At 30.6% G+C, this 15,014-nt stretch overlaps 2 long non-coding RNA genes across 2 annotated transcripts; both read left to right on the top strand.

Annotated features, from left to right (window-relative positions):
* Nucleotides 1-2,977: 2,977 nt before the first annotated feature.
* Nucleotides 2,978-3,381, top strand: LOC119604181. The gene is made up of 2 exons (XR_005231477.1): nucleotides 2,978-3,113; nucleotides 3,194-3,381. It is a non-coding gene; the product is annotated as an uncharacterized LOC119604181 (long non-coding RNA).
* A 5,887-nt stretch (nucleotides 3,382-9,268) lies between these two features.
* Nucleotides 9,269-10,964, top strand: LOC119604193. Its single transcript, XR_005231487.1, has 4 exons — nucleotides 9,269-9,426; nucleotides 9,606-9,716; nucleotides 10,561-10,711; nucleotides 10,791-10,964. It is a non-coding gene; the product is annotated as an uncharacterized LOC119604193 (long non-coding RNA).
* Nucleotides 10,965-15,014: the final 4,050 nt, after the last annotated feature.

Below are 15,014 nucleotides of genomic sequence, written 5' to 3'. Positions count from 1 at the left end.
CGAACTACACTTGTAACTAATCTATTCCATAAAGGTGTTTGGAACTCAAAAGGACCAAAGATTTTCATAAGAAGATCAAAAAGTTGCTTAAGTTTCGAACAGCTATTTATGGAGTTAATTTAGTTATTATTTTCTTTTATTTTGGTAACGAAAGTTTTTGCTGGGTATATAATTCTAAGTAGATGTAAGCTTAGTCAGTCATCATAATCACCATATAAATATTTTCTAATAAATAGTTAGTCAACTCAACTCTGCGTGATGTAATGGCCAGTGAAACTAGACAAATTACTGGCCATTTACACTGTGCGCATAAACGTTACCCTTAAGAGAGTAATTTACATATGTTCGTATTAAAATCTTATTTAGGCTGATTACACTTTTTTGTACATGGTTCTGCCGGTGGGTAAGGTACGTTCATTCATCCTACATTCATCCCGTATCTTATACACTTAATGCCAACACATTTCCAAAGCTTAGTGCAATAGTCACCCCTCTGTGGCGTATCTGTTTTCTCGGCAACAGCACCGAACTTATCCCGAATTGTAGACTTAACCGCGCATTAGTCTTTTAACTGACATTCTCGACAGTCTCTATTAACCGAGACACGACGAAGTCTGCGGTGCGGGCTACCGGTTCCCGTGGTACCAGATTATGTGGTTCTCTGGTTTGACCCCATGTCAAATCATTCAAAGAAAAGGCCTAGGATACATTTGAACATCACTAGTTTATAGTCCCGGCAGACTAGAGGTACTGGTAGCACTTCTTTCCCCCAAGATTGCAATAACACCAAGATGAGGATCTTTAATCAACGGAACATGCCCCGGGGGGGATTAAATAGTAAAGTAAAGGTCCTCTTAAAGTCCACTATTAACAATAAAGGATGAGGTGGTAAACGGAAAATTATTATATAGAAGTTATCGACTCGCAAGAAGACAAATTTTTGGAGGGCTATAATTGAAACCATACAAATATTCAAAATTTCCGAAGGCAATAAATTTTCGAAATAAGTTTAAGACTAATTGGAACCTTACTAAGGGATCATTTATATCAAAATAGAAAGTGTATATAGAACTGGAAAGCCTCCAATATCTGGGAACGGCTAACATGTTTAAAAATAGAATTATGGACAGAGACCTCAAATAAAAGCTACATGATTATGTAAAGGGTAGATCAGTGAAAGCAACGTTAAATGAGGTTGATGATTAAATAGATAAATCTCTGATAACAAACTGTATATATACACTTGCAATCTGTATAGAGATCGAAGGTGCTTTCAATAATGTACAAACTGACTCTCATATTCAATCCTTATACCAGTTCCAAATTGACGCGTGTTCCTTGACTTAATGAACCATATATATATAAATACATGTCAGGAAACCTCTTCACAAGGAAGAGGAAAATTCTTGCCTAAACTGAATCCCGGTTTTTAGTCTGAACCATGTATATAAGTGTCTAGCAGGTTTCTATACCTATGTATATACCAGACCTGGGATAAATGCATTAAATGTGTTAATGCATTAACAATTTTTTCTACATTAAAAAAAATTAATGTTAATGCAAGTTTATTGCATTAACATTAACATGGGTACATTTAATGCATTAAATTTGCATTAACATTAAATATTTTTAAATTTAATGCATTAATTTTACATTAACATTAAATATTTGTGAAATTAATGCATTAATTTTGCATTAACATTAAATATTTTTGAATTTAATGCATTAATTTTTCATTAACATTAAATAATAAAAAATAAAATTAATGCATTAATTTTCCATTAACATTAATGTATAAAATAATTTATAAAAATAAGAATACAGCGCTAAAGACCTCGGTCTAACTAAATTCAAGTAAAATTGAATGTGTTAAAGTCCTTTCTAATAATTCCTATACTCGATAATACATATTAGAAGAATAGTATCACTTCCCAGATATTCCTTTTTTAGTTTATTTTGTTAAAGTCCTTTCGAATAAGTCCTATACACGATAATACTTATTAGAAGAATAGTATCACTTCCCAGATATTCCTTTTTTAGTTTATTTTGTCTGTGGAATCTTATATAAATATCATATTTAAAACACACAAGTTTGAATGGAATATAGGAGTTATTAGAAAGGACTTTAACCTATTTAATTTTAGTTGTATTTAGTTAGATCGAGGTCTTTTGTGTTGTATTTTTATTTATGTTTATCAATTTTTATATATATTAATGTTAATGGAATATTAATGCATTAATTTTATTGCTTATTTAATGTTAATGTAAAATTAATGCACTAAATTCAGATATATTTAATGTTAATGCAAAATTAATGCATTAATTTCAAAAATATTTAATGTTAATGTAAAATTAATGCATTAAATTCAAAAATATTTAATGTTAATGGAAATTTAATGCATTAAATTTTACAAACTTAATGTTAATGCAATATTTTTTACATTAAATTAATTTTTTTTTAATTTAATGTTAATGCAAAATTAATGGAAATCGCCCAGGTCTGGTATATACACATGGAAAATAGAATAGAAATCTCATATACGCTAAAGGACCTCTGGTAGAAGAGCCATAGGTCTGAAATGTGGTCTTTAATTATTACGGTCCACTGTTACATAGATATACGTAAAGCGACTTAATTCGACTATGAATTCGAAATGAACAGACATGAAACATGTAAACTTTTTTGTAATGGATCGAGTAACAATTTAACAAGTTTTTAACGATTATAAATATAATACATTTTTCAGCCCCATGACAACTACTTTTCTTGAAATTCGTAATGCTAAATGTAATTAAATAAATACGCATATTCTAAGTAATTGACTTTATAAGTGTAAAAATAAAATTAGTTTTAAAAATATTTATATCTATAATGTGGTTTATTATAAATTCACATTAACTATAGATTTTTATTTCAAAAAAGACTTCATTATTCTCGTACAAATAAATACATAAGTTCCACATAAACGGTATAAATAGGCATGTCAATGCAAAACTTTTAACAGATCAGCGTAGAGCACTGTCATCAAAAGTTCTTTTGCAACATGAAATTATTTCAAGTGATATTTGCTATTTCCTGTGTTATTGCCCTTGCTATGGCATATCCTGGTCATGTAAGTTTATATACAATAAATTAATGATTTAGGTAATAACTCCCATACTTTAATTTGAATAACGAATTTAAATTTTACAGAATATAATTAAAGGAGATAACAATAGTGGAAATAAACAGAAGAATGCTGATGGCAGCATCAGTTTATGGGGCTAATTAACTGATAATATTGGAAAGAACATAACGAAAGCAGAATTTTGGAATCCAATAATATTTGGAATTGTTAATATAAATAAATGTGTTATTAGAAAATCTCCAATCGTAACATATTTTGAAAGGATTTTCTTATTTATTATAATTATTAAAATAGTAAAGAAAATAGGTCGATATCTCTTACAGATTAACGGTACCTGAGATTTGAAATATGAGGATTTCGAAGGATTTTGATAATATTTTTATATCCACCATCAAAAAAGATGGGGGGTATATTGTTTTTGTCATTCCGTTTGTAACACATTGAAATATGCGTCTAAGACCCATAATTTATGGGCCATAAAAGTATATAAGACGATCTAGCCATGTCCGTCTGTCTGTCTGTCTGTTGAAAACACGATAGAGTCCAAATGGAAGCGAGCTGAACTAGTTCTAGTCGATGCGGTTTGTTTGGTATTGAAAATGGGAAATATCGGTCCACGATTTCGCCTAGCCCCCCCTATAAGGCCCCCTTCAGAAATTTACTTTATCGCTCATAACTGGCTAAAAGAAGCATCAATTGATTTGAAATTCGGCACAAACATGTTTTATGGGAACTTAAATTTCTTTGTAAAATTTTATATGGATAGACCCATAATTGACCCTACCGACCATATAAAGTCCCCTTCAGAAAATGACTTTATCGCCCATAACTGGCTGAGATAAACATCAATAGCGGTGAAATTTTGCCACAAACATGTTTTATGGGAATTGAAATCATTTCGTAAAATTTTATAAGGATCGGTTCATAATAGACCCTACCCCCATATAAGGTCCCCTTCAGACTTTAATGACTTTAATGCTCATATCTGACCTTAAGAAACATATATATAGCAATGAACTTTGACATAAAAAAGTTTTATAGAAACTAAAATCATTTTCTTAAACTTTATGAGGTTGGGTCCATAATTGACCCTACCCCCCATATAAGGTCCCCTTCAGAAAATGACTTTAAGGCTTATTACTGACTCACAAATGTGAGTACAGCGGTAAAATTTTACATAAACATGTTTTGTGCGAGCCAAAAGCTCTCTATGAATTTGTATAAGAATCGGTCCTTAATTAACCCTATCCCCCTTGTAAGGTCGCCTTCAGAAAATGACTTTAACGTTCATTACTAGCTTAAAAATGCGAGTACAGCAACATAAACAAGTTTCATATTAGCCAAAATCTCTCTACTAAATTTTATGAGGATTAGTCTGTAATTGACCCTAAACCCCTATAAGGTCCCCTCCAGAAAATGACTTTAACGCTCATTACTGACTCAAAAATGCAATTACAGCAGTGAAATTCTACATAATCAAGTTTTGTGCTAGCCTAAAACTCTTTATCAAATCTTATCGGGATCGGTCTATAACTGACCCCACCCTCCATATAAGGTCCCCCTCAGATAGTGACTGTAAAGCTCGTTACTGGCTGTAACGCTCAAATACGACTACAGCGATGAAATATCACATAAACAAGTTTTGTATTAGCCCCTATCCTACGCCCCAATTAAGGTCCCCATTAGAAAATTACTTTAAAGCTGATTACTGAATTAAAGATACGAGTACAGCGACACTAGACAAAAATAATTATTGTATAAACCGAAGAGGATAGGCCCATAATTGACTCTACCCTCCATATAACCACTTTTACAAAAAAAACAGTATATGATTATAAATATTGGATCAAACAAAATTAATATTTTTAATTCGGAAGAGCACGGTCCATGCTAAGGCCTTTATTAAAGGCCCTCTTCTAAATATTTACCTGATGTTCATATTAATGTCGACATCTGATTCGACATAGATCGATAATATCAAAGTTTATTAATACGGGTGGTTTGATGGTGGATATATAAGATATATAATAATTTTATAAATTTTCTCACAATATTTTCTCGATATTTTTTTTTAAATATATAAAGTTTTTTATATAAAACTTCCTTTATATATAAACTAAATATTTAATGATATTTTGCGAGAAAATTGTGGGTTATAGAGAAAAACTGACATAATATCCGGTTTCAGCAGCTAAAAATACATTAAAATCGGTCGAATTTCGTTGGCCTGTGTTATTTATGGAATTTATGAACAAGTCTAGTTATAAGTCCGTTAACAGATTAATTTGAAGTTAGTGGTCTGTGACCTCATTAGAAAACGATTAATCACTTTTGATTAGTTTTTCTAACCACATAGTTTTCACCTACAGGTAGCAATAGCTAAAATGAATTACATGTGAAAGGTTTTTTATAAATCGCGTTTTAAGATTTATACTAAAACATAAATTTGTTTTAAACTTAAGTCGTGGCAACATCGAAAAACATATTCCATATTCAGGACCGATATGTTACAAGTTATCAAAAATTTTACTCTAACAAAGTAAATAATATAAACGAGATTTTTAAAGCCCGTAAATGATGTTGACATTATAAACATTCTACTGTATAGAATATAGTATATAATCGGAATATAGTATACAGAAAAACTATAGCAGTACTATAGTTAATCTTAAGACGACCTGTGAAAGCTGTAAAAATATTAAATAATAAAATGAAACTATTTCAAGTTATATTCGCAATTGGCTGTGTAGTTGTCGGTGTTTTGGGTGCACCCGGCCATGTAAGTAGTTCTGTTTAAGTGAATAATATAAAATAATTTTATTAATTACAGAATATCATTAAAGGAAATAACAACTCAGGTATAAAACAATCGAATAGTGATGTTGGATTAGATCTCGAAGTTCCACTGAAATTATAAAAGTATTTTTTTTTAAGTTTTTAGGCTTAATTTCAATGTAAATGTAAAATTTATTTTAAATGATTATAGAATGAGCAATACTTAATAAATAATTTGTTTTATTTTTTGAAAATGTGAAAGAATATAATGATTTTCAGAACTTTTGAACTTTGAGCTTAAATTGTTGATATGTACTTTAAAGGATTGATTTTATTTTATTCACTATTTTCGGACTTTTTATACCCTACACTTTGCGTTTTGCTGATGTTTGTAACACCCAAAAATATTGATCCTACACCTTCCTTAAAGCATACCAATCGGCTCAGAATCACTTCCTGAGTCGATTAAGCTATGTCCGTCTGTCCATGTAAACCTTGTGCGCACTACAGGACGCATTTTTTGAGATAATTTGATTAAATTTGGAACCTGCGCTTCTACAACTACACTTGTTAATATAATAGTCATAGACGAATATAATACTTCCAGTTGGACAGATTTTTATTGACGACATGTACATATGTATATTAGAATTCTCCCACAAAACGAAGTATTAGCCTTAGAGTATTATAGTCCAGATAATATTAAACATATATATCAGAATTTTTATTAATATAGGACATTCTTAACTCTAAAACTGTGGAGTTGAAAGGTCAAATTTTACAATATTTGGGAATTCTTAGTGTACCATATCGAAATAATATTTATTTGTCGGCCATATTTACCAAAAATAAGTGGAATTTATCGTATATAGTCCGATATTTAAAATAGAGTGAAAAAAAGGTAGATTAACCTGGGAACAATTTAACACCAAAGTTCAAAAATTCAAAAAAAAATCACTATCTATTTGAAGAATGCTCTATATAATTAGAGGAATAACAAAAATAAAACACAAATTTCTATATTAAGTATAAAAAATTATGCTTTAAACCTTTTGCAATAAATTTCAAAATTTATTACTAAATGGCCAAATTTGAGCAAAAACTGAAAAATTCGATTTTTTTCCTTTGTAAACTTCAGAGCCGTTGCGGCACTTGTTAACGTTATCCTATCAGCCTAATTTTTTGTATGACATAGTTTTACAATCCAAAGAACAATTCTAGAGGGGGTACGGCCTGTCAGACAAATTTTTTTCCCTTCATACAAGCTTGAAAAAAAGTTAGCTAGTTCGTTAGTTCTCTAGTTCGTAAGCTAGTTCGTTTTTTTAGTTCGTAGTTAGCTAGTTAGTAGTTAGTTAGTTAGTAGTCAGTTAGTTAGTTAGTAGTTAGTTAGTTATTTAGTTAGTTAGTTAGTTAGTTAGTAGTAGTTAGTTAGTTAGTTAGTTAGTTAGTAGTTAGTTAGTAGTTAGTTAGTTAGTTAGTTAGTTAGTTAGTTAGTGTTAGTTAAGTTAGTTAGTTAGTTAGTTAGTTAGTTAGTTAGTAGTTAGTTAGTTAGTTAGTTAGTTAGTTAGTTAGTTAGTTAGTTAGTTAGTTAGTTAGTTAGTTAGTTAGTTAGTTAGTTAGTTAGTTAGTTAGTTAGTTAGTTAGTTAGTTAGTTAGTTAGTTAGTTAGTTAGTTAGTTAGTTAGTTAGTTAGTTAGTTAGTTAGTTAGTTAGTTAGTTAGTTAGTTAGTTAGTTAGTTAGTAGTTAGTTAGTTAGTTAGTTAGTTAGTTAGTTAGTTAGTTAGTTAGTTAGTTAGTTAGTTAGTTAGTTAGTTAGTTAGTTAGTTAGTTAGTAGTTAGTTAGTTAGTTAGTTAGTAGTTAGTTAGTTAGTAGTTAGTTAGTTAGTTAGTTAGTTAGTTAGTTAGTTAGTTAGTTAGTAGTTAGTTAGTTAGTTAGTTAGTTAGTTAGTTAGTTAGTAGTTAGTTAGTTAGTTAGTTAGTTAGTTAGTTAGTTAGTTAGTTAGTTAGTTAGTTAGTTAGTTAGTTAGTTAGTTAGTAGTTAGTTAGTTAGTTAGTTAGTTAGTTAGTTAGTTAGTTAGTTAGTTAGTTAGTTAGTTAGTTAGTTAGTTAGTTAGTTAGTTAGTTAGTTAGTTAGTTAGTTAGTTAGTTAGTTAGTTAGTAGTTAGTTAGTTAGTTAGTTAGTTAGTTAGTTAGTTAGTTAGTTAGTTAGTTAGTTAGTTAGTTAGTTAGTTAGTTAGTTAGTTAGTTAGTTAGTAGTTAGTTAGTTAGTTAGTTAGTTAGTTAGTAGTTAGTTAGTTAGTTAGTTAGTTAGTTAGTTAGTTAGTTAGTTAGTTAGTAGTTAGTTAGTTAGTTAGTTAGTTAGTTAGTAGTTAGTTAGTTAGTTAGTTAGTTAGTTAGTTAGTTAGTTAGTTAGTTAGTTAGTTAGTAGTTAGTAGTTAGTTAGTTAGTTAGTTAGTTAGTTAGTTAGTTAGTTAGTTAGTTAGTTAGTTAGTTAGTTAGTTAGTTAGTTAGTTAGTAGTTAGTAGTTAGTTAGTTAGTTAGTTAGTTAGTTAGTTAGTTAGTTAGTTAGTTAGTTAGTTAGTTAGTTAGTTAGTTAGTTAGTTAGTTAGTTAGTTAGTTAGTTAGTTAGTTAGTTAGTTAGTTAGTTAGTTAGTTAGTTAGTTAGTTAGTTAGTTAGTTAGTTAGTTAGTTAGTTAGTTAGTTAGTTAGTTAGTTAGTTAGTTAGTTAGTTAGTTAGTTAGTTAGTTAGTTAGTTAGTTAGTTAGTTAGTTAGTTAGTTAGTTAGTTAGTTAGTTAGTTAGTTAGTTAGTTAGTTAGTTAGTTAGTTAGTTAGTTAGTTAGTTAGTTAGTTAGTTAGTTAGTAGTTAGTTAGTTAGTTAGTTAGTTAGTTAGTTAGTAGTTAGTTAGTTAGTAGTTAGTTAGTTAGTTAGTTAGTTAGTTAGTTAGTAGTTAGTTAGTTAGTTAGTTCGTTGAACCCACGACCTCCGGTGTACCAGACATGAACACTAACTACTACTAACCTACTAAAGTGCATGGTTAAATCCAAATACATTTCGCTGTTAAGACTTGAAAATACTTATTAGCAAACATTTCAAAATAATATACATATTATTAATATGCGTTTATTACGAAATCTATATATTTATTTTCTTCTTTCTTTTCTTATTTTAAGACGAATTTATTATTAAACCTAATTATGTGAATGTTAGGAATTATTAGTAATAGTGGTTTGTATATGACTAACATTGACTATTTTAATATTTGCTGGTTATATATTGAATATTGAGTATCGATTATTAAATATTTTCACATCAAAAGGGAAAATAATAAGAGAAATATTATAATTTAATAGAACTAGTGTTTAGAAACAATAGTTTCTAGCAGAAATTATAACAGTATTAGAAATCATTTTAACACCACATCTTTAAAACATTTGTAAATATAACAAATTAATAATGAAACTATTTCAAGTGATATTCGCAATTGGCTGCATAATTGTCAGCGTTTTGGCAGCGCCTGGTCATGTGAGTTTTTTTATATTATAAAATTTAATTCAATTTCGTTTGCAATTACTATATTGTATTAAAAGATTCACTAGCTTTAAACAAACTTGCTAAGATTCAATTTGGTTTTTTCTTTTTCATTTAAATCTACGATTTTTAATTAAAATAATTTATTTCTTATTATCTGTTTATAATTTCAGAATATCGTAAAAGGCGATCACAATACTAATATTTCTCAAAGCAATAGCGATTTTGATCTTGGTATCGATTTTTCACTATAATTATAAAAATCATGAGAAAATTATAGAAAAGTAAATAAATAACTAAAATAATTATAAAAATATATTTACGTTTAAAGGTTAATTAAAAGTTTTCGATGTCATCATAAATACGGGTCTTCATTTTATATTTTTTCTAAGTTTCATTTAATCGGTTGAAAATCGATTTATTTATAATTTTAAGAAAATTTCCCAATATTGCATAGCTTGAGTTTGACCATCACAGTTTATGGGTTAAAATTATTCGATATTACTAAAACTTTAAATGTATATTTCCTATTATCTGAAATTTTATATTCTGAAAAGTTTTTATATAAAATACATAATAGGTAAAGTTTTTTCATCGTTGACCTGAGTAATTAGAGGGAACTAAGACGATATACAGTAAATCAATTATATGGGGGGTAGGACCAATTATAGACCGATCCTTATAAAATTTGAGAGAAACTTTAGTTATGTCGAATTTCGTTGCTATACTGACATTTTGAAACAAGTTATGAGCGTTTAGTAATTTTGAAAAGGGAGCCTTATATGGGGGGTTGGATCAATTATGGTCCGATTCTAATAAAAGCGGGGAGATTTAAGTTCGAATAAAACTTACTTATGATGACAGTACTGACAGTTTAAAAGAAGTTGGGAGCGTTAAAGTAATTTTCTGAGGGGGGCGTTATATGATCCTATCCATGCAAAATTAAGCGACGACATTTTAGTTCCCATAAAACCTGTTTATGAAGAATTTGGTTGCTATATTGGTATTATTAATTTGAAAAAAAAAAACAATAATTATAATTACAATGTGGTTTACTATGATTCTTAATTTCACCATAATTATTTATTTAAAGAAATTTATATTTGATCAAAGAAATATGCTTTCCAGAAACTGTATAAATAGACATGTCAAGGCAATGTCTGATACATTTGAAAATATAGCACTCCAGCCTAAAGTACACTTTATCAGAATGAAATTATTGCAAGTACTATTTGGAATTTCTTGCGTTATAGCCCTCGCTATGGCTGTTCCTGGTGATGTAAGTTTATATACTAGAAATAAAATGTCTGACTAAAAACGCCAATAAAGTATTAATTTCTTATTTTTTAATTTTATAGAATACAATTAAGGGAGATAACAATACTGGAAATGAACAGAGCAATCTAGATTTTAGTGCCAAATTATTTGGCTAATTTATTTATAATGTTTTATTATTCCAGAATCTCGACTTTGAGATCTTGTGATTTTCGGAATGCAAATAAATGAATTATAATTTACTTTTTCTGTATAAATATTTTTATTAAAATTTTAATACAGGGTTAAGGTCAAAAAAACTCTAAGCTGGGATCACTTTTATTTCCCACCAATAACTATTTTATTTATTGAAAATATGAAGCCCATTTTCTGGGGAAAAATAGAGGCGCTAGGGCCAAGAGCACACAAATCTTTGAACTCTTATATCTACTACCATAAATCGATATTTTTCATCGTTTCACTTAAGCAGAGGAAGCCAGTATGTCCACCACTTGGGAAACATATATTCCCCGCGGACCAAAAACAAGATAAGCGAATGTTTCCCTAAAGAGACATACACATATAGAGGTAAAAATAATAATATCGATGTTATAGTGCAAGGGTCTAAATAACACAGTACCGTTGGTAGTGTTGACCTGTTTGCGAGTCAAATGTCGTCGTCTTGAAATCGTGAACAAAAGGCTAAAGTACTTCCATGGCGGACAATCCGTCAAATGAACAGCATGCCATTTGTAAACATGTGTGGGTAAAATAGAAGGATATACTCGGAGGGAAGAGACGAAGTGCTTTACGTGAACAAATGCCGTGTTGGCCAGTACTTTTATAACCACTGGTTGATCGATTAGACGCAAGTGGCAATTTTTGAACACGGTTCAGACGATCCCTGTTAAGCACTTTTCTCAAGTACTCGAGCTATCTAATATCGGACCATTACAGGCCAGTTGCTTAACTTCCGAGATACAAAAACATCACTTCCGTTTGTCGGCAACAGCAACTAGAAACGTATTCAGTACAGCAAAACACAAATCCATTTAATAAGCCGAGGATTTTGTTTTACTCACAAAGAACACACAGTCTGGTATGAACAGAGTAAATCCTGAACAAACCTGGACAAAAAAGGAAATGTACGACTTGTATAAGATACCTTTCATTCATCACCATTCAATCCACTATACTTCTCATTCATTCGACACACTCACTCTAGGTATACGGGTGTTTAAGATCCGCATACCCCACATATATGCACTTAACAATAACTCATTTCCAACGCTTAGTCTCACAGTCACTCTTCTGCTGGGTATATGTTGTCTCGGCATCAGTTTTTTAACCGACATCTCTTCCGAATTTGTGTTTAAACCACAGCCACCACGTTCATCCCGAAGGGACCTATCCAATAACCGGTATAAGATAAAGTCCAAAACTCTGACTTGCGAGCTACCGGTTCTCGTAGTATCCCGTGTCAAATAATTCCAAGGAAAGGCCGAGTATACATATGATCATCACCACCAGCGGACTAAAGGTACTGGTAGCACCTCTTTCCCCCGGGATTGCAATAACACCAGTAGTACTCTGAGAGATCTCTAAGTTACTTCAGCCTTCAAATATAGGAGCTGACAACTGATAATTGATAAAAAACTGATAAATTTAAACCTAAGAAGTAGCCAAACCATATCTCACTCAAAGGAATCTTAAGTCAGAGTTCTACGAGTAAGGATGACAAAGCCAATAAGGGTATGAATGTCGCAAAAGCAGCCCCGCAAAACGAAGAAGAAGAAGCTAGATAATGAAAAAGGAAAAGAGTCGCCAACTTACGCCAAAGTTGCCAAGAGAAAGAGTCTTCTCTTGGCAACTTTGGCTATGCAACAACAATAAAATATTGAACACTTAATCGCTTCCAAGGGCTCAAACAACCAATAGAGAGCGTGAGCTGAGAGTTCAACTTGGGCATAATGTTGATGACATTGGTATCTCACCAATGTTCTGGCATCCTGAAGAACTTGCTGGGACTGGCAAATGTCTACCTAAAGGGATGCTAATGAGCGCATATTGGAAATTCATGGAAGTGTTTTCGTACTTAACGGATCCGTACTTTAATCAAGTATTTTGTACTTGATTTAAGGAAACCAGTACTTAATATAGTTCTCAAACCTTTCAGGAATGATTTGAGTACGGATTACTAAATTCTTTTTTTTAAGTATATGGAAACAAAATTTCAGATTTTGAAATCACGTCATTATAGGCTATAACTGAAGAGTATTTAAGAGGGTTCTATAAATCGACTTTCGAATAATCGAACAATCGACTTTTTGTCGAAAAAAGTCGAAAAGTCGAAGTCAACTATTTTGTTCCAAAAAGTCGATAACTCGAATATCGTCTGTGAAAAAAGTCGAAAAGTCGACTTTGTTAACAAAAGTCGAAAAGTCGGAAAAAGTCGAAAACTCGAAAATTGTAGAAAAAAGTCAAAAATAGTCGAAAATTTTAAAAAAGTGGAAAAAAATCGACTTTTCATAAAATGCAAAAAGTCGAAAAGTCGACTTTTAACTAAATGAAAAAAGTCGAAAAGTCGACTTTTCGTTTCAACTGTAGAAACCAAGTATTTAATATTCGCCAAAGCTGTATATAACACTCTGACATGTTTCTTCATACTGATTTGCGTAAAGTGGTCAAACTCAATTCATTCATCTTTTACTTACAATAATTTTTCGAGTGCAACGGAAAAAGTCGAAAACTCGAAAATTGTAGAAAAAAGTCAAAAATAGTCGAAAATTTTAAAAAAGTGAAAAAAAAAAATCGACTTTTCATAAAATGCAAAAAGTCGAAAAGTCGACTTTTAACTAAATGAAAAAAGTCGAAAAGTCGACTTTTCGTTTCAACTGTAGAAACCAAGTATTTAATATTCGCCAAAGCTGTATATAACACTCTGACATGTTTCTTCATACTGATTTGCGTAAAGTGGTCAAACTCAATTCATTCATCTTTTACTTACAATAATTTTTCGAGTGCAACAAAATGCATACGCATATTTAACACTTAATAAAGTAGTCATATGTAAATATTGACACAAATATACACTTGATGTTTACACAAATATATTGAATGAAGAATTAAATTGAGATAAAATTCTTAGAAAACTGACCACCGCACAATATTTAAATAGTATTTTAGTGCTGACAGCACCAAAGATGAAGCAGCAGTTGCAGCATCATAATCATCAATAAACGGAAGCTATACTCATGTACGTGCTACATAATGATGTTGCTGCATATGCATACAAATGTATGTAGTATTAGGTGGGCTTTCAGTTTATACATATTTTCCGTTCCCAGCCTTTGAAGAATATAGTTTTCAAATCAATTAATTCAATTCAAGAATTAACAAACTTAATTTAAGAATTGATTATATCGTCTAGCAATTCCTCCTCGAGAAACTTTGAATCGGTTTTGGGATAAAGTTATATATCAGAAGTATATTATTAAATAAAATTCGACCCGATTTTGGACCCAATCCCCATATAAAGTCCTTTTCAAAAAATTTATTTAATATTTAAAAAATATTTTTCCATTTCACTGATTCTGAAGGTTCTCTACTCTGGACGCAATCGTGTTCACACAGATCGTAGAACTCTACGATAAATTGCAAAATAAAAACCACCCTAATGTTCGTATTTTTTGTATTTAGTATAGATTTAAAACAAACAAAATATGTCATAATGACAGGTTTTCTAATAGACTCGGAAGCCGTTTAAACAAACTTACAAGTGCCGAACCATAATTTACCTAAACAGTAGATGAACAGATGCATTAACGTACTAGTAAGTGGCAATAATGATTACTGGTGGGAATGATGAATGTTTGTTTGATGTAGATAATGATGAGTAGCTGGCTGATGCTGCGATGCTGATGAGATTTCAAGTGCAAATAATGCATTTAAATGTTTATTATTGTCACCCTTAAGGCGGTATACACTACCTGTTGACTTTGATCTATGACTGTGTGAGAGTGTGTATTCGTATTCTAGATTGTGTGCATACATCCATACGCCTCTATTAATATCTTAATCCGTACTGTCCACAAAACATCACCTTAACTCATGCATCTTACAGTATGCAGATGAGTTTGCTGTTAGTGAATCGCTTATGTGTAAATGTTTATTTGTTTGTCACTTTGTGCTGCCAACTCTAATTATAATTCAACCGTAACGTTAATCACCTTTGAAAATGAGCCGCTTCTAAAGAGAAACCGCCCGCCCCATTATGTTTAAAAAAAAGCAGTATTAAACCGTTTTTGTTGGTTTCCTTTAAAATTGTA

Source organism: Lucilia sericata, unplaced genomic scaffold (assembly GCF_015586225.1).
Source record: "Lucilia sericata isolate MDLA Ls3-8-SP2 unplaced genomic scaffold, ASM1558622v1 Contig000368F_arrow, whole genome shotgun sequence".
NCBI lineage: Eukaryota > Metazoa > Arthropoda > Insecta > Diptera > Calliphoridae > Lucilia > Lucilia sericata.
The sequence above is the reverse complement of the archived record's forward strand: the minus strand, read 5'-3'. Positions and strand labels throughout refer to the sequence as shown.